The 20,416-nt window shown below is 40.8% G+C and overlaps 1 protein-coding gene across 27 annotated transcripts in view; it reads right to left on the bottom strand.

The window, feature by feature from the left end:
• LOC102943985 (poly(rC)-binding protein 3) overlaps window positions 1-20,416 on the bottom strand; it is a 703,847-nt gene that overhangs the window by 87,038 nt on the left and 596,393 nt on the right. For 2 of the 27 annotated variants that reach the window (XM_043540400.1, XM_043540388.1), the window contains exon 4: window positions 3,824-3,915. The exons of the other annotated variants lie outside the window; for them this stretch is intronic. The gene's annotated coding sequence lies outside the window, so the exon portion shown is untranslated. The remainder of the gene's footprint in view (window positions 1-3,823; window positions 3,916-20,416) is intronic. 27 annotated transcript variants of the gene reach the window in all.

Raw genomic sequence — 20,416 nt, forward strand, 5'->3', positions numbered from 1 at the left:
GTCATACAGTATTCAAGAAGACACAATACTTGTTTTCTTTTTCTTTTTTTTTAGTACTCTGTATTGAAATCTGAAAGGCCCTATTTCACATTCTGCATTCTGCAATTGCACATGTAATAATAGGACACACTGGCCTTTGATACAATTCTCTTCAGGGAACAAAAGCTTCCTTTGGCAAAACTACAGCCACTGCTTGTTGTAGGTTACACATGTCTTTCCAGTCAAGCATGATTAATAACTGTTTAAAAAAAATGCTCATGACCCATGGCAAGTATTCTTTCCACTATAATACCAGCATTATAGGCTCTGAATCTCAGTAATTTTAAAATGTGCTTCTACAATGAAACTATAATTTAATTACTTTTTCTGCAGCCTGTTCCATTTTGTTTCATCACTTTGATTGCACCATGTGCCTGGCAGCTTATGGAAGGCTGCATCTGCCTCCAGGATTATTTCACTGGTTGATTTAGACATCTGTTTCTGAAAATGACTTTATTTGCAATGGCATAAAGAATAATCAGACTTGTTTAATCCAGATAAATTGGGAGAGGGAGAGAGAGAGAGAGTTGGAGGGAAAAAAGGGACAGAGAGAAGAGAGAGAAAACAAATCTCTACCAAACACTGCAGAGGATGTCAAAATAATCTAAGCTTCTCCTGTGGTTCTGAAAAAAGAGGTTATCTGATGGCTATGATACATGAAAATATGAGTCACTAAATCAGTTCCTTTTACGGTTTGGGGTGGAGCTTGCATATGGGATACATAATACATTGTAGCACAAGCTACATCAGTTTAATGTAATTTTCATCCCGAAGAACTACATTTGCAACACCATCCTCTGAGACCATAAAGCAATTTGTAATGATCAGTAACACTAGATAAAAATTTCTATATTACATCAGCTACATTCAAGAACCAGTATGGCTGACATTTCTCAAAATGCTGCTGTAATAATGTCTATTGCAAACAGCATCATGTTGTACACTGCAGAGCAGAAAGTTTAACAATAATTTAAAAGGGCAGTTACCAAGCACGCGCCAGAGCACGTGTCAATTAGAAAGGCAGGCACAGGACATGCATGTCACAACTTTTCACAAGCCAATCTGCAAGCTAAATAATATGAATTACCATTTGGGGATTTCTGTTTATACCATTGTTATAGTATTTGCTAGTTAACATTCCATGCACATTATAATTCATATTTTTCAAAGTTCTCCAAAAAGACAAATATTGTAACTGCTCCGAGTCAGTGCACATATTAATTTTGCAACTGTCCATTAGATGAGAAGAAGGAAATAGACATCGGTTAAGTATGAAAAGGCCTTAGGAATGCAGTTTCCATGCAATGAAAGGAGAATATGTGTTGAACATGCCACTGACCTGCTTTCAAAGGCCAGGGTCACTGAGATTCAAAGTGGTGGTCTTGGTAGTCAACAAAGATAACATTAGAAAAAAAATTGCTCTCAGTTTCACAGCTGAACCACTTTTTAACCCTCTCTTTCAACTGCTTAAAGTTTATCTGTTATTGTAGCTCCTTCCCTCTCCAGACCCCTTGTCTTCACTCTTTTAAGCTGTGACCATGCTGAAGTTGAAGCTTTGTCTGCAATGGCCAGGCTGCAATGGTCATCACCGGCCAGTTTGGACAGGAGTATTTTTCTGGGAATTGCTACTGTCTGTCCTCCCAGGCACTTAGCCGAACTATTTTTACACCAGGATGTAGCACCGCTCTCAGGAAATAAAATATCCCTTTCCCCAAAGGCAACAGAAAGGGTGCTTACAAGCAATAGCTGTGTATAAAGACAGTTGTTGATACAATGGTTTCCACTGTAGCGTGGGCAGGGGCTTGACTGGCTGTCTTGAGCATGAGGCATTTTCTCCCTCACTGTACATAGTCAAGGATAAATCCTGCTCCCCTGACTCATGCAAGCAGTCCCATCACATTCAACAGAACTTCGCTCAGGAATCCCCAGGGTCCTCCCAGCACTTAGGTCTCCCAGGTGTTATTACAATATGCTGTTTCCCCAGTAGAGGTGAAGCGCAAAGGGGAGGCAGCAAAATCCTTTCACTCTTCTGTTTCATTGCATTGCCTCTCCCGAGCAAAACCACAGCAGGTGTGCACAGAACCGTACATACTTCCAAGCCTTAAAGATTCCACCTTACTAATCTACTTCTAGGCAGAGAAAGATGCTAAACTCCTCTGGCAGCCTGTGTCTTTAGTACTTCAGCAAGCGTGACAGCCTACATTTGGAAGCCTGGTTGGAACCTTTTTGTAAGAGACGCCATCCAGAAAACAAACATCTCACACTCTGAAAATGTCCATTGGTTTTGCTCAAACTCACAGAGTCAAACAGAAAGGTAGCTGCTGCATTTGTAGTTAAGGAAAGGGAAAATAATCCTGCTGTGTTGGTCCTACTGAGGAACTATTCAAAATATGGGGTTGAGGGGTCATGTCTCTCCTCCATATATATCTGCAATAACACTTTAAATTAAATGTATGAAATACGCACCTAAGATTTAGTAAGAAATATTGTATATTAAGTAAATACAAACTGAGGAACTGTTTCAGGAAAGCACTTACTCACACGCTTAGTTTAAGCATGTGCTTGCACCCTGTTATTATTAATAATAAAATATTAATAAATAATAATAATTATTATTAGTAGTAGTATTACCATAGCACTTAGGCGTTCCAGTCATGGACTAAGACCCCATTGTGCTACAATGTGTGTACAAACAGATAACAAAAAAGACGACCCCTACCCCAAGGAGCTTCCAATCTAGTATAAGACAAGAGAGAACAGATGGATACAGACAGAGCGACTGTGGAGTACAATGAAATAATGAGACAATATTGGTCAGCATGAGAGGCGGTGGTTTCAGCATGTCAGCAGCTTTACCACTGTCAATGGGACTTAAGCATGTGCTTTAAGTTCTGCCCTGGACAGGGATGCTTTTCAGAATCGGGATCTGGTTGCAAAAAATGTTAAATTTTCATAATGATATTTTATTATTTATTTCTAACGGCACCCACTGTGTTCCAGTGATACAATTTCTAAACATAAATGAAGGCACAGACCCTGCTTCAAAGAGACTATAATGTAGGGTGGGCTAATAGTTGTATAAATAAAGTTAATCAAAGCTACTGAGGTGAGTAGTATTGTGCTCTATGGCTTGAGTATAAACTAAAGCAAAGAAATTTATAACAGTTCGATTAACTAACTTTTATCCCCTTATTTTCATTTGCCTCTGCATGATTTGCCCGAGGCTGGTGGCAGAGGTGCTTAATTATGTGTCACAGATACTTTTGTTATATTTTGGACTCATCCACAACCATCATAGGAAGCAAAAGGAAAGTAATAAAAGGGATATAGAATCCTACCTACCCTCTCTCAAGTAGTACAAAGGGAAGAAAAGGCGGGGAGGGATGCTGAATTGTATTACAAGGCAACTGATGAAAGGAAATACTTGAATACACAACCCAATTAACCTGTGCAAATCATTGTAATCTCCATCACAAGATATTATTGAGGCAAAGAATTTAGCAGGATTAAAAAATAATTATCTGTTTCTATGGAGAAGAATACCATTCCCATTTAGATTTCAAATAGCTAAGATAACCATTTATGTGGGATATCAACTCTCAGATATCAGGACTTGGGGCTTGATTCATCAAGGTAATTAATGGGACTGATTGGGTATTTAAAGTTAGACATACGCTTAAAGTACCTTGTTATATTGGGGATGTAATCACTAACCAACTAGCAGAAACCGCCCCATAGGCATGTTATTGCATAACTGTTCTATATGTGAGGATTTCACACTTGCCTCTGAAGTATCTGGTACTTGCTGTCTAGATGGACGATTGGTCTGATGTAGCATGGCAATTCCTATGTCCCTAGGATATAGCTTGAGAAAGCCTGTTTGGAGAAGCAATCAAAAGTTTAGATCTCATTTTAGCTGAATCTCATGAACCTAGGATGAAAATCTGAGGCTTTCCATAGCAGAGAAAGAAGGGATGATGTAGAGCCTCAAGCAGAATGATAAAGGAATGGTGGGTGAGATATGAGTCAAACCAGGCCAGGAGAGTACTGGAGAAAATACTTTTTTCCTAAAGCATTCCGGGAGGATAAAGGCTCTGACTGAGCAAGGTACCTAAGCATGTGTCTAACTTGTAGCATGTAAGTAGCCTCACTGATTTCAATTTGCAGGCCAATTGACTTCAGTGTGACCACTCATATGCTTAAACATTAGGCACATGCTTAGATACTTGCTGAACAGGTGCCAGTGTCTTCGATAACTTTTGAAGACACAGTGAGATAAAGTAGAATAAGAAGAGAGAGAGAGCGCCATGGTCAAAGAGACAAGGAATGAGTCATTAAGTACATGGAGCTGGGTAGTTTCAGAGTGAGTGAAAAAGCCAAACTGGAAATAGTTAAGGTGTTATCCGGGGAGATGTAGTCAGAGACAATCACTTTTTCCAGAAGCTTTCTGAATACAGGGGAAGCTATCATGTAGCAGAGGGACAGTAGCTAGCTAACCACATGTCAAGACAAGGTTTTTCCTACAGGAGGTGATAAAAAGAAACACTCAGCAAATTAGGGAAAGATCCAGTGGCTATGGAATGATTGATATAAGGGGAAACTGCAGAGAGCCAGGAGATGATCATTCACGTTATTGATGATAAGAATCTGGGATTGTATAGGTCCATGCATCAATATTAAAAATAAAGCATGCTCAGTTTTTCACCACAAAACCACTATTTTAGAAGTGTTTAGAATTCTGGAGACATCATATGAATATGTATACATTTGATTTATTTATGCTTGATTTAGCCATCTTGTACTATACTGGGTCTTTGATTCGTGGAAGGGAATTGGTTTGAAATATCAAATAATTGGTTTGGATAAATTAGGACTAACCAGTGGGGTTCCAATGGTTATTTACAATAGATACTGAATGTAATGGATAGATCCACGCCTGAGTATAGCTACTGTTCACTTCAAGCAGGGAAACACAGATATAGAAAGAAAATGTATGGCAAGTTTCACTGTGCTCTGTTGAATTAATTTAAATATTCTGCTATTATTGTAAATGTGTGAAAACCATGTTAGCATGCATGTTTACACACACACACACAATCACAGTATGCTAGTGATAGGTGGAGTAATGCTATTTATTTTTACAAGTTTGGGATGACACCAAAATAGTGCAACCAGGATTAAAGCCATGATGTTAAAAAACAAATGAATCAGTGATTCCACACGTACCCTGTTTATTTTTATATTTATACCACAAAGCAAGAGGATCTTCCCTACCAGACTGTAATAACTTTGAAGAAGAGTATTTTAGGAGTTTGAGCTACTGGGCAGCGTCCTTTTCGTTTCCTTCATTCTTTAAAGGACTAGTATACAAAAGATGCAGCTATCACATAGGACATCACAGTAGCTTTATGATTCTTATCTACAGCTATCAAGCGTCTTCCAATACGGTATTGCTAATACAGTGGCACGCTAGTCACAACATATCAGAATACACTTCATACTGTTCTTGCTAATGCAAATTCCATGTGTAATTATTCATGGACTACTCACCTGCTTAAAGTTAACCACAAGCTTATGTGTTTTGGAGACTGAAGCCAGAGCGCTCAGCACCTTGCAGGATTAAGCCCATAGCACAATGAGAGGCAGAACTGCAATAACACAAACTGTGAAGTATCTTTTCAGCTGGGCTGAGTCCTGGCCTCCCTGTTTGTGGGCGGAATTTACCCTTGTAAAGTTTGCTCCTGCAATTTTTGCACCCACAACATGGACTGTGGGGGCACATCTGAAACGTACTACTTCTGATTACATGGACAGTTAGAAATCCAGCTGCTCAGATCTGCAACTACAGTAATGCAGCTGAATGTAGGAAAACAGAGTGTGGCACAGATATGGTAGGTGCAAACTGCACCTGTAAATGGGAGACCTCCTTCCAAAAATCAAAGGGTGAGCCAGCAATTTCATAATTGGTTTTTAGTATTCTAAGTGTAAACATTCTTTCTTATGTTCCTTAACTACATGTTGGCATGTAGGGCTGCTAGTGAATTTCTGTAGGATAAGAAGGTGAGAAAGAGGTCTTGATATTGGAAAGGAATTATAGAGATACACCCAAAGTTGCATGTTAAATGCTTCCTTGCTATTTCCCCCATTTTCCAATGTTGTAGAGCAGAAAGAGGGGGAAACCACTTTCAAGAATTTTCTGGCTTTTGCCAGTAGTTTGGAAGAGGCTCCAAGACCTTTACAATTTCACATTACAACAGATTTGGAGTCACTTGATGGCGAATGGCAAAATCTAGGAAAAAAGACAGATGGATTGAAAGTGCTGAACCTAATCTAGGGTTTATTTTTTTTTATCAGTGGAATATAAATCCTGTGGGAGCGTGAGGATCTTGGGCAAGAACTATCTAGGTAATTTGTTATTGTGGTTAGTCCAATAAAAAATGTATCATTGCCTTTCAGAATATTTCTTTAGAGATGAAGTTCTTAAATGCAGGATAATACCCAAGTATTAATGCTTGTCCTGCAAAGAGAGAGAGAGAGAGTGTGAGTGAGCGTGTGAGAGACAGTGTGTGTGTAAGTAAACCTGGGGAAAAGCTTCATGGCTGCTAAGTTTCCTCTTCCCCCTAGCCACATCCCCATATTCCCTTCACTCTCAGCTATGCAGAGAAAAGCGGAGAGGCTGTTCTTTGGATCTGGAAGAGGAGTTGTATATCAGCAAGCTCAGGTGAACCAAGTGGGATGACACAGTAGACATGCCTGCAGTATTTAGACCTATTTTATTACAATGTAAACCAAAATAAATTGAAATCCAGTTCTCTGAGGCAATGGGTCTTGCTAAACCATATATGACAAATTCAGTGTCTGAAATCAGTCAAGCAGAGTGAATAGCGGGAATATAATTCCCTTGCTATAAGACAGAGGTGGGCAAACTATGGCCTGCAGGCCACATCCGGCCCATGGGACCCTCTGCCCGGCCCCTGAGCTCCTGGCCCAGGAGACTAGCCCTTGGCCCTTCCCTGCTGTTCCCCCTCCCCCGCAGCCTCCGTGTGCCGCACCGCCGGCACGATGCTCTGGGCGGCCAGGCAGCGCAGTTGCAGAGCCACAGCCTGACCCAGTGCTCTGGGCGGCGTGGCTGTAGCGCCGCCAGCCACTGGTGCTCCAGGCAGCGAGGTAAGAGGGTAGGGGGGGTTGGATAGAGGGCAGGGGAGTTTGGGCGTGTGGTCAGGGGTCGGGGGTGTGGATAGGGGTCGGGACGGTGCGAGGGCGGGGAACAGGGGGCGAGAAGTGGGAGGGGGATAGGAGGCAGGGGCCAGGCCACGCCTGGCGGTTTGGGGAGGCACAGCCTCCCCTAACCGGCCTGCCATACAATTTTGGAAACCCGATGTGGCCCTCAGGCCAAAAAGTTTGCCTGCCCCTGTTCTAAGACCTGGATGAATAACCGATTTTTTGGTTCAGTGACAGAAAAAAAGATTCAGGTTGAACCAAATCTGAAATTTTTCAGAATTGTCAGTGAATTGACAAAGTCTGTTTTGGTCTGTTGTATAGGAGGGTTCAAACCCGGGACTTCCCATACGCCAGGTAAGTGCCCTCCTCACTGGACTAACGGTTATAAAGGGGAGGGGGCTCTTCTTCCCATTTTGTGAGGGGCTGAAACTGTGTGCGTCAAATTCACAAATAGTTTCTGGTCGATCGAAACGTCATTTTTTGGTGAATAAATGGTCTGAACATTTTCACCCAGCTCTAGCTACTGTGTCTGAATCCCCCTGTGCATTTAGAGTCAGCCTTGTTTGCAACCCTTTCATACTCCATGGACGTTTGAGCACACCAGCTGTATTAGACTTTATACTTTTGCTCCAAGGGAATCTTACACTTGAATAGTCACTGAAAGCAAATTTTGCATTGAATATGTGACTTAAAATAAAAGAAAAGGAGTACTTGTGGCACCTTAGAGACTAACCAATTTATTTGAGCATACGCTTTCGTGAGCTACCGCTCACTTCATCGGATGCATACTGTGGAAAGTGTAGAAGATCTTTTTATACACACAAAGCATGAAAAAATACCTCCCCCCACCCCACTCTCCTGCTGGTAATGCTCAAATAAATTGGTTAGTCTCTAAGGTGCCACAAGTACTCCTTTTCTTTTTGCGAATATAGACTAACACGGCTGTTACTCTGAAACCTGACTTAAAATAGGCACTTCATAATTTGTGATGTGCTGCTTAATTATGGTCAGTCTTTTTTATACCGTAATCCTTTTGGGGACAGGATTCTCATTTCACATCTCATATAATGCTAATCGCGCTGCTGGCTTTAGGGCTCAATTGTCGCTTTACCCAATACCTTCAGTAAGGATCAGTGCATAGTTGTGCTGCCCCAGGAACAGACCAGAGTCACAGGGCTTGTCCACACCAAGGTCTAGTTCATGTGCAGCTTGCTGATGTACGTTGCAGGTCTAGTCCTCTGTGAAACAGGACTAGATCAAAGGGTATTAATGGACTGTGAACATCAGCAGTGTTAATACAAACAGTTAGACCGCAACAGGCATGTGTGCGGTAGATTCATTCCCCAGCTTGCTGCGGTCTAATTGTTTGTGTAGACAAGCCCATAGTCTAATGCCTGGTTCTCCCCTTACTCCAGAGAGAGGAATAATCTATGCCAGCCATACTCTGGAGCAGAGTACTACTTCTCCTAGTGCACTGGCTGCGGTGCACTGGCTCTGCCCCTCGTTCCCTACTCCCTATCCACATGTATGGGACAGCGAGCTGCAGCCACTTCACGATGTAGGTAGGCTGCTTAAGGCAATACGGAAGCTCTTTACACCCCCCTACTTCCATTCATGGGTGCAAAAGGCAGCTCCCAATTCAGCTTTTAAGAAGTAATTAATAGGGCTGTCAATTAATTGCAGGTAACTCACACGATTAACTAAAAAAAATTAATTGCGATTAATTGTGGGTTTAATCGCACTGTTAAACAATAGAATACCAATCGAAATTTATTAAATATTTTGGATGTTTTTCTACATTTTTAAAAATATAGATTTCAATTACAACACAGAATACAATGTATACAGTACTCACTTTATATTATTTATTTCAAATATTTGCACTGTAAAAATGATAAACAAAAGAAATAGTATTTTTCAATTCACCTCATACAAGTACCATAATCCAATCTCTTTATCATGAAAGCGCAACTTACAAATGTAGATTTTTTTTTGTTACATAACTGCATTAAAAAACAAAACAATGTAAAACTTTAGAGCCTACAAGTCCACTCAATCCTACTTCTCGTTCAGCCAATCGCTAAGAGAAACAAGTTTGTTTACATTTACAGGAGATAATTTCTTATTTACAATGTCACCTGAAAGTGAGAACAGTCGTCCAACTAATACTTTTGTAGCTGGCATTGCAAGGTATTTATGTGCCAGATATGCTAAACATTCATATGCCCCTACATGCTTTGGACACCATTCCAGAGGACACCATGCTTTGGACACCATGCTGATGACACTCGTTAAAAAAATAATGCGTTAATTAACTTTGTGACTGAGCTCCTTGGGGAAGAATTGTTTGTCTTCTACTCTGTGTTTTACCCACATTCTGACAAATATTTCATGTTATAGCAGTCTCGAATAGTGACCAAGCATGTTGTTCATTTTAAGAACACTTTCACTGCAGATTTGACAAAACACAGAGAAGGTACCTATGCGAGATTTCTAAAGATAGCTACAGCACTTGACCTAAGATTTAAGAATCTGAAATGCCTTCCAAAATCTGATTGCTATGGAATGTGAAGCATTCTTTCGGAAGTCTTAAAAGAGCAACACTCCGATGCAGAAACTACAGAACCCGAATGACCAAAAAGGAAAATCAATCTTCTGCTGGTGGCATCTAACTCAGATGATGAAAATGAACATGCATTGGTCTGCACTGTTTTGGATCATTCTCAAGCAGAACTCCATCATCAGCATGGACGCTTGTCCTCTGGAATGGTGGTTGAAGCATTAATAGGTCAGTGGTTTGAGCATTAGCTTGTTAAACCCAGGGTTGTGAGTTCAATCCTTGAGGGGGTCATTTAGGGATCTGGGGCAAAAATTGGGGGTTGGTCCTGCTTTGAGCAGGGGGTTGGACTAGATGATCTCCTGAGGTCCCTTCCAACCCTGATAGCCTATGAAATTGAGGGACTTATGAAACTTTAGCACACCTGGCATTTAAATTTCTTGCAACGCCGGCTACAACAGGGCCATGCAAACGCCTGTTCTCACTTTCAGGTGACATTGTAAATAAGAAGTGGGCAGCATTATCTCCCGTAAATGTAAACAAACTTGTTTGTCTGAGCGATTGGCTGAACATGAGGTAGGACTGAGTGGACTTGTAGGCTCTAAAGTTTTACACTGTTTTATTTTTTAATGCAGTTCTTTTTTGTACATAATTTTATATTTGTAAGTTCAACTTTCATTATAGAGATTGCACTACAGTACTTGTATTAAGTGAATTGAAAAATGCTATTTCTTTTATTTGTACAGGTCAAATATTTGTAATAAAAATAATATAAAGTGACCACTGTACACTTCGTATTCTGTGTTGTAATTGAAATCAATATATATGAAAATGTGGAAAACATACAAACATATTTTTATAAATAGTATTCTATTATTGTTTAACAGCGCGATTAATCACAATTAATTTTTTTAATCGCTTGACAGCTCTAGTAATTGAGAATAACTAATAATTACTAGCTGGCTGGGAAATAATGCTCCCCCAATGGAAAATTGACACAAAAATAAATGTGTCGATGCACCTGCCTCATAGACAAGAATGGGAGCGTAAGGGACCTGATCTACAATTCTCACGAGGCACAACCCTGCTATTTTGTATGGAAATATTTTGTTTTTTGTCCAAAACCAGAAAACTTCAGTTTTGGGGGCATTTGGGTTTTTTGAGAAAATACTGAAATTTTCTTATGAAAGCGGACCATTTTCAAAGAAAATTTTGTTTTCTCAAAAAACAATTTTAACAGAATTTTTTTGACCAGATTTAATAATAATATCATTATAATAATCAGAACAATACCCTACTGGGGACTGGAAGCATTGCCATGCATATCGTGTAAAGCCCAGATCCCCAAATGTGGTTCCTAACTCATGGGAGTTAGTTGCCTAAATACCTTCTAGGATCTGGGCCTCACTAACTAAGCCAGCTAAAATGGTGATTACTTGTAATGATCTTTTTAGTGAACAATCTGCGGGTCCAGAATTATTTCCCAAAGTAATAGCATTCATTTTAAATTGCAAATTCAAAAACTTTGCAATCTGTTCGCTGACAATTCGTGTAGGGGAAATAAAAGGTAAAAATTTCCCTAAGATTCCTATTTTGGTACCTGGTACCTACACATTTGCCATATTCTTCACTCAGCACTAGAAATTTGTTAGGAAAAGAGTGGAATCCACAGTTCACCAAACTACTTCAAGGGTGCTGACTGTGAGCAATTCCAGGTTTTAATACCACAGCCGAAGATCTATTAAAATAATAATAGATGTGCAAACATCTATGTAAAAAGCAACCAAATATTTAACCGATCTAGAACCTTTCAGCCCATGCTATTAGGTAACTTATTACATAAAAACATCAGCCTCTCTGACAGTCCAGCAAATATAAAGAACATTGTTTTATCATCACTCTTTAAAAAAAGAGCAATCCAAAATTCAATATCTCGTCTTCTCACTACTGTACCCAGAGGTCATTATTGGAGCTTAACAACAGCTTGTTCTCTGTCTTATATTTATACTGATTGGCCACATTCTGACTGAATATCTACTTATATGAAAGTTATTTTGCCACCAAACCTACGGCCATCCAAGAAAAGTTTCTTGCTCCTGGATCTGAAATCCCCTGTGAAGGACTTTTCCAACAATGCTGCAATATATTTTAAATGTGGTGGACTGACTTTTCCAGCACTGTCTTTTTATAGCAAAGCACTGGCTTGCAATTGACTAAGTAGTGCATGGATAGGCAGGAAGGAGGAGGTTGACATGAGCTTTGGCATAACCTGTCACAAAGAATGCCGTGCTGGAGCTGAGAAGAGAAGATAGGTAATGAAAACAAAATCCTCAATGCTATCTTCTCACATGGGTACAGAAGTCACAGCTAGGGCTGGTCCAAAATGTTCCATCAAAATTGATAGTCAATAGAAAATTAGGTTTGGCGTTTTTGTTTTTTCAAGGAAAAGTCAACATTTTCCATAGGGGGTAAAAATCAGCTTTTCAACCCACTCTAGTCACGCTATTTGTTACTGCAGCTGAGCTCCCTGGGGGTGGGTGGGTCAAGGGATGAGTATGGTGTGGCCAATAGATTTATAACTATGTAGATTCATTGCTACAGACCTGAAATTCTGCATCAAAGCTGGGAGGGGAAATTCCACCTGAGATCCCTCTCAGCCTCCTCAGCACCAACCATGTTTCGGGGCGGGCGGGGGGGGGGGGGGGCACAGAGACCAGGATTTGGCTTTCTGTGTGGAGGTAAGATACTTCCCAGTTCTCTTCTCCAGAAAGGAACAGCAGAGATAGCCCAAAGAAGTAGCTCACTATTGGTCATCCTGCTCAGAAATGTAAGGATAATTGGGAAAAGAGCAAATAATGAAAAAAGTCACAGGTGCTACTTGGGCACGAGTTGTTTTCTACACTACAACACCCTGTTACTGAGGGAGGAGTTTGGGCTGAGTAAGATCTTCAGAACTGGGCCGGTTAATCATCATCTCTTTCATCCTAACACATATGCACAGTCAAAGAAAGTACAGCAAATTATAAAGTTATTTATTACATTATCATCATATGGATAGGCCTGATCCTGCAAAACTTCATTCAGCAGAGTAGTCCTTCCTCATTTGAGATCAGGTCTACACTACAGACTTCTGCCAGTATACCTGTGTCAGTCAGGGATATGCCAAAGTGTGATCCCTGACCAACGTAGATATGCTCATGGAAGCCCATAGTGTAGAAGCAGCTATATCAGCAAACCTCTCTTTTTGCTGGTATAAGTTGCATCCACAATAGAAGCGCTTTGACAGTATAGTACAGTATTTGCTAGTGTAGATATGCCTGAGTAGTTCTCTTAATTTCAGTTGACTATTCATGTGATTAAAGGTTTGCAGGACTGGGCCATAATACAGTTTTGTCATGTAGTTTGAGATAATACCTTGGGCTACAGAAGGTGAGCAGCCATTTACATCTTTACTAGAGGAGAACAGTTGGATTTATGCAAGTCTGTATTTCAAATAAATTTAATTAGGAGGTTTTTGTGGGCCTTTTGTTCCTCATATGGAAAATGTTAATCCATTTATTTTGGCACACTTCCTTCACTTTATGATACTTTATTGCAACACATGTTTTGAAAGAAATGTACAACTCACCATATGTTGACACTTAACCATATTAAATGCAACATCTTAAAATAATGAATATAAACTCTAGAGCTGGTTGAACCATTAGTTTTGAATGGCCCATTCGACACAGTTAGCCTTTTTTCCTGTTTGTGAATTGTGAACAGATCATGTACTTTTTAGTTTGTCATTCTAAACTGATCAAGGAATAGATTTCACGAACATACCTGGCTATGGATTGACACTAAATTGTTCATAGTGAGTATGAATAGGCACCATACTGTTAGACTATATACAGAATTCTTTTATTCAGGCTTTATCACATGATATTGTTTTTGTTCCCTGATTAGATAACTTAATATTTGTAAAATAATTCTTCCCAGAACGATTGTCACAACATCAGTTGCATTTCTTCATTAAATTAATTTCTGCTACAAGCCTGAAATTCACTGTTTGAGAATCTTTGCAAGAATACACTTATGGTTCATGAGCAGCAACTAATAAAGGGATAAGACAGGCCCAATCAAAATTGATTTACTAATTCAACAAAACTGAACAGGTGGGTTGTGGGTTTTGTTTAAAAAAAAAAATGTACCAGCTCTACTTAATTTAACACTAAGGTTGAAATTCATCATTGGTGTAACTCCACTGCTGGGCTGTAAGCCACGGCAGGGCTAGTGAGACAGCCGCCCAGGGTGCAAAGCTGTGGGGGCAGAAAAATTGGGTGGAAAAATGATGAAAAAAATGGTAGGGGGCACAAATATGCTTGCTTGCCCCAGATGCTAAAGTGCCTAGTTCTGGCTCTGCTCCACTGAAATCAGTTCCATTGATATGAACTTCTCTGATCATCAGGAACTGCAAATGTCAAGGTTCTCATAATGGACTTTGACAAGCAAACTGCATATATGTAGTATATTAAGTTATTACTTAAGCTGTTAAATGTATACTTTAATATATACAAAGAGCTCAAATACTTTCTTGCTTGCATTGGGACAACTCCCATTAAGGTCAATGGATTTTGTCCTCTTCAATGGGAATTGCACCCAAGCAGCTGGTGGCTGAATTAGGTCATTATTTGGGCTCAAGTATTTGCATAATTAGGTCCAGTATTTGCAATTTTGGTGAGTTAACATTACCATATAAACCTAAATTATTATATTTACCAACTTAGTATTTTAGGGGCCAGTCCCGCTCCCAACTGAACTCAAAGGGAGCTTTGACTATCCAAGGAATGAATCATCAGACTCAACAAATTAACGAGGCATAGATGGCTATCCCTCTTGAGAGGCCCAGAAGACTCAGCCCCAGGGGAAAGAGGAGGTAAAGGCAGTTTTATGTCACCTTTGTGGTAATCAGATTGTGGGCTGCTGCAGGAGCTGGAATGGCCCCTGGTGTATGTTACAGCAGCTCCAGGGCCTGTTCTAATTTATGGCAGCCTCCCTATGGCTACTTAGGGGCATCACCATAGCCCAGATTCTCTACAGTGCTGAGTGCTACAGGTACATGCCGTCCTGCCCTTGGCACATACTGTCTGCCAGGTCTGCAAAGGGTGGAGAGGCAGGATAGGGCTTATGTTGCTCCTGTGCCCCAGGAATTCTTCAGGGCCTGTCATTCTCCATCTTGGCCCTGGTACATTGCTGTGGCAGCACATAGAGCCCTGGAGGAGCCAGCATCAGCCCCAATCTCCCCACTCCCCTAACTAAACCTCAGAGTGCGTTCAGCATGGGGAACAGAGTACTTGACTTAGAGTTAGCTTTCTTCACATTAAAACAAACATCGGTGTTCCCTTAGACTTTCAGACACCTGATTTCCGGCTTCCTCAGGACATTTGTATTCAATAGCTCTTTAAAAATAAGAGCAGCCAACATTCCTGTGAACTGAAAAGTTGGGATACACCAGTGACAGATGTGACTCGATGCCTTTATCTATGCAGGGCCCAGTCCTTTACTATTGAAGTCAGTGGGTATTTTGCCATTGCTTTCAGTAGGAGCAGGATTAGACTGTATCCCAGTACAGCAAGGATCATACATCAAGGGCTTCAGTAGTGCAAGTTCCCAACCGAGCTCTGTCCTGCCCTCACTCGTACCAGAAGGGACCACTTCTGGGCATAAGAGGGTCATTAACTCTCCATGACCATTCAGTTCTTGGTCTCTCTGCTGAGAGCAAGGTTGCCAATTTATATCACTTGTGGCAGCGTAACTGTGAAAAGGACCTTTTCCCACTAGAATCCGGACTGAGATGTGTTTCATATAGTGCATCAAACAGTCATCAAAAGGTAAGAAAGTTTTTGACTGTAAAACATGGTCTTAACTCAAGCTCTGTATCCTCTTAACAATCCTGGGAGCCAGCCAAATGCTCAATTTACTTTTCAAAATATTAACAAATAAATTAGAATTGAAGGGTCATGGTCGTGTATTTGACAAATAATTTTAATTTTGGTTGCACCTCTCCATTGTTTGCAAAACTCTTGGAGAAGCCTGAAGACCCTGGGTCTGATTCTGCAGGGCCGTACCCCCTGTGAAGCCACTTCCACCTGGGCAAAATAGTTGTAAAGCACTACCAAATCAGAACAGCAGCATTTCACACTCACTGGTGTAAATGACTGCACAAAATGGAAGGCTGTGAAGAAACTGGTCTTTTGTCCTCCTCCATTTGGCAAGGCTCAAATGTTTCCCTTCTGTTTCTTATGGAGCACAAGCCAGGGTGGTATTTCCTTGCTGTCTATGATGCCAGCTCAGTCCTGGGAATGAACAGGGTTTTTTAGTTCATTTGAACTCCATCTGTTGGCTGGATGGCTGAATGTGCAGCAACAAAACAAGAACAGTGGTGACTCATTACTATTGCTGTCTTTGCCCGTCTCAGAGATAGCGTAGTAATATTTATCACTGGGAAGAGATTCCTTACCAAACACTAACATTTGTAAGGAATATCAAATTTGGGAGCTAAATTACCTACATTTTTTCCTTAATAATCTCTTTATCAAGTTTTTTTAATTGGCTGCATGCAAAGTTTGTTAACATTTTTCAGGGATCTACTTTAACAGCATAGATTTAAAAGGCCAACAGGCAGTATTGTATGTATATTGCTTTCTTATAATATTATTTATTACTGATCAAAAAGACAAAGAGCTGGACATAAAGCAGTTTGTACGTCACAGCCACAAATATTTATATAAGGTTTCAGAGTAACAGCCGTGTTAGTCTGTATTCGCAAAAAGAAAAGGAGTACTTGTGGCACCTTAGAGACTAACCAATTTATTTGAGCATAAGCTTTCGTGAGCTACTGCTCACTTCATCGGATCCGATGAAGTGAGCTGTAGCTCACGAAAGCTTATGCTCAAATATATTTATATAAGTGTGCTCTCATCAGCTGATGTTGTGAAGTGCTTCCAGGTCCACCGATGGAAGATGTTATGTAAGTACTCAATATTATTATTATCATTTCCTCCTCTTCACCCCTTAGAGACTCAGTGTCAAAATGCTTGAGATGAATTTTAATTTTGCAGAAAGGCAGAAGATAAACCTCCACAATAATCCTTCTCCTTGTTGTCCGTTTTAGGGAAACATTTGGGCCCAGATTCTGGTTTCTGTTGCACCACTATAAATCCTCAGCTAGACTATGAACTTCAATGAAGTTAGCCTAGATTCACCTTGGTGTAAATGACAGCAAAACGTGGCCCAGTAGGCCAAATTCTGATGTCAGTTACTCAGGCATAAACTGGGACTGACTTCACTGAAGTCAGTGGATTCTCACCAGTATAAAACCAGTTTAATGAGCTGTCCCAGTCTGATTAAGGGCAAGCTTGAATGCTGGTTTCTAAAAATAGCACTTGCACTTTCCAAGGATCAAAAAATACTTTATGAACATTAATTATACTTCATAATACTCCTGTGTGATAGATAAGTGTATTTAAACTGCATTGCTGAAGGGGAAACTGAAATATCCAAAGATTAAGAGCCAAATCCTGCCCCCACCTCCTGCTACCCTGCTTTCACTGGAATGCGTTACCTAGGGAGCTGGTAGAATCTCCTTCCTTAGAAGTTTTTAAGGTCAGGCTTGACAAAGCCCTGGCTGGGATGATTTAATTGGGGATTGGTCCTGCTTTGAGCAGGGGATTGGACTAGATGACCTCCCGAGGTCCCTTCCAACCCTGATATTCTATGATTCTATGATTCTATGTAAACTCATGAATAAAATTTGGACCAGCGATGAGCGATATCTCGTCGCACAGCAAGTCAGCGGCAGACAATGAACAGAACTTGTGAGTGCTGCTTAGTAGTTCCCTGCACTTACTGTACAGTGCCATCGCGGCCCTTGAAGAAGGCAGGCCCTGTTGAAAGCAGTTGTAGTCTGTTGAAGGACAAACCTGTTGAGTATTCTTTCTTGTTTTTCCCCCAACAATACACAGACTCACGTGCGGACCTCTACATATGGGAGGCAATGCTGTACTCCTCCAAAACAGTGATGGCTGGGCTCTGCATATCATTCCCAGAAATCTCTTTCCTTTTCCTCTGTAGCACCCTGAATCTGGTTCAAAAATTTATTTTAGCAGTGATGTTAAAGTATCAGAAATGCTGACTGACACCGCAACATCATTCTGGGAAGTCTCCTCTGCTATGTTTTAGAAGGATAGTTAAGCACTGGAATAGGCTTCCAAGGGAAGTTGTGGAATCTCCATTGTTGGAGATTTTTAAGACCAGGTTAGACAAACACCTGTCAGGAATGGTGTGTGTAAACCAGATCCTGCCTCAGCGCAGGCGGCTGGGTTAGATGACCTCTCATGGTCCCTTCCAGCCCTACATTTCTATGATTCTCATCATTGTGAGCACTGAAAATTGGAAGCACACTGGTTAATTACATGAGATAGGACCTTGAGGGTTTATTCTAAAATTTGATTCTAAACCAGCCTTTAAGCTGGTTGGCAGAGTTGCAGGGAGGGCATGGCACACTGTAAAGGGTGTGAAGAGGGAAGCAGAAAAGGCATAGGGAAGACAGGCAGGGAGGGGTGGAAGGGCAAAAGAAGGAGGAAGGAAAGAATCAGAAATTTGATTTGATCAAATACTCTAAATCAACTGGTTGACAGCATATGAGCTATATATGTAAATTATTAAATTGTGGAAACCAAGCACTGAAAGCTAGCAGGAGCAACTAAGCAGTAGATGTCCTGTTAAAGGTGGTGCCAAGCAGCCAGAATTTCATTTTAGTGATCTTCTGGCATTCAAGCTCTAAAAGGTTCATTATTGTTAATTAAATTATCTTTACTCACCTAAAATGGATTTCAACTCATTTTATTTTGCAAGAGCAAAAATCTGATTAGTTTAGAATCTGTGAAAATTAAAGATTTTCTCAACTGAAATGTGTGGTAAGGAGCAATAGCGTTAGTGTCATGGAGGCCCTTATTTTTTTTCTCCAGAGACTCAAAAGCAAGCTTAAATATTCTATTTCTATGTTTGCATAATAAATTTTTTCTATATAATAATTTCTGTCTTTTGACAACTTCACCAATGTTCTTCTTGAAGATGAGCTCAAACCAAAACCACCAAGACAAACATACAACTGGGATCTCTCTATAATGGGACAGACCACAACTGCAAACCTGAATATCCCCACCAAACTCTGGGACAGTCAGGATTTGGATTCAAACTTTGCAGTCACAGCTCATCTCTAAATAGGGAAAGAACAGGTTACAGAATATTTAAATAAGTTAGACGTAGTCAAGTCGGCAAGGCCTGATGAAATTCATTATAGGATACATAAGGAACTAGGTGAAGCAATCTTGGAACTGTTAGCGATTATCTTTGAGAACTCACGGAGGAGGGGTGAATTTCCAGAGGGTTAGAGAAGGGCAAACATAGTACCTATCTTTAAAAAAGGGAACAAAGAACACCTGGGGAATTATAGACTAGTCAGCCCAACTTCAATACCTGGAAAGATACTGGAACAAATTATTAAACTATCAATTTGTAAGCACCTAAAGGATCATAGGGTTATAAATAATAACCAACTTGGATTTATCAATCATGCAAAACCAAACTTATTTCCTTCTTTGCCAAGGTTATTGGGCTAGTGGATAGGGGGAAGCTATAGCTGTGATGTAACTTGATTTTAGTAAGGCTTTTGACACAGTCCCACGACATTCTCGTAAGCAAACTCGGGAAATGTGGTCTAGATCTAGATGAAATTACAACGAGGTGGGTGCACACCTGGTTGAAAGACAGTACTCAAAGAGAAGTCAGCCATGGTTAGCTGTTTAACTGGGGGGATGTATCTAGTGGAGTCCTGCAGGGTCTGTTCGGGATCTGGTACTAGTCAATATGTTCATTAATGATGGATAACGGAAGGGAGAGTATGCTTACAAAATCAGCAGAAGACACTAAGCTGGTGGGAGCTGGCAGTGACCCCTACGTTTAGGTTGCATAACCCTTTCCATTATAAAATATGCTTGTGAGTTTTGTTGACAAGCTCTAACATTTCCACTGTTTGTTTGCAGAACTTTAATTTTTCGCACGGGAAAGACCGGGGTGGGTTGGGGAGGGTGGTCAGGGAGATATATGCTGCACTTCCTATGGAATTCCATTAAGATACGGCTGAGCTAGAGTCTGGTGAAAGTTGCTATTTCCCATCTCTGGCTTGCATTGTACAGATTTATTCCACCAGCCTGCCAAAAAACTCTGACCATTCTGAAGCTGGGCCCTTGCAGTAGCAGAACCACACAGTGCTCTAGTGACCGCTGGGAGAAGAGATTCAGTCAGGTTGCTGCCAGAGAAGCTGTAACAGCAGGGGAGAGAGAGAGAGAGCCAGGACGGGCTCCTGTCTGGGCCCAGCGGCTCACCCCCACCATGGGGCAATAGCAGTAGTAGAGATAGAACCACGTTCTCCTGTGTAGCTTTCACCTGCCTTAACCACAAGACCATCCTTTCCCTTTCTGCAGTTCCCAACCTTGGTTCGTACACACTGGCCAACTTCGAGAGTAAACGAGTCAGGGCTCCTACGGACAAGAG

This window comes from Chelonia mydas, chromosome 2 (assembly GCF_015237465.2).
Source record: "Chelonia mydas isolate rCheMyd1 chromosome 2, rCheMyd1.pri.v2, whole genome shotgun sequence".
NCBI lineage: Eukaryota > Metazoa > Chordata > Testudines > Cheloniidae > Chelonia > Chelonia mydas.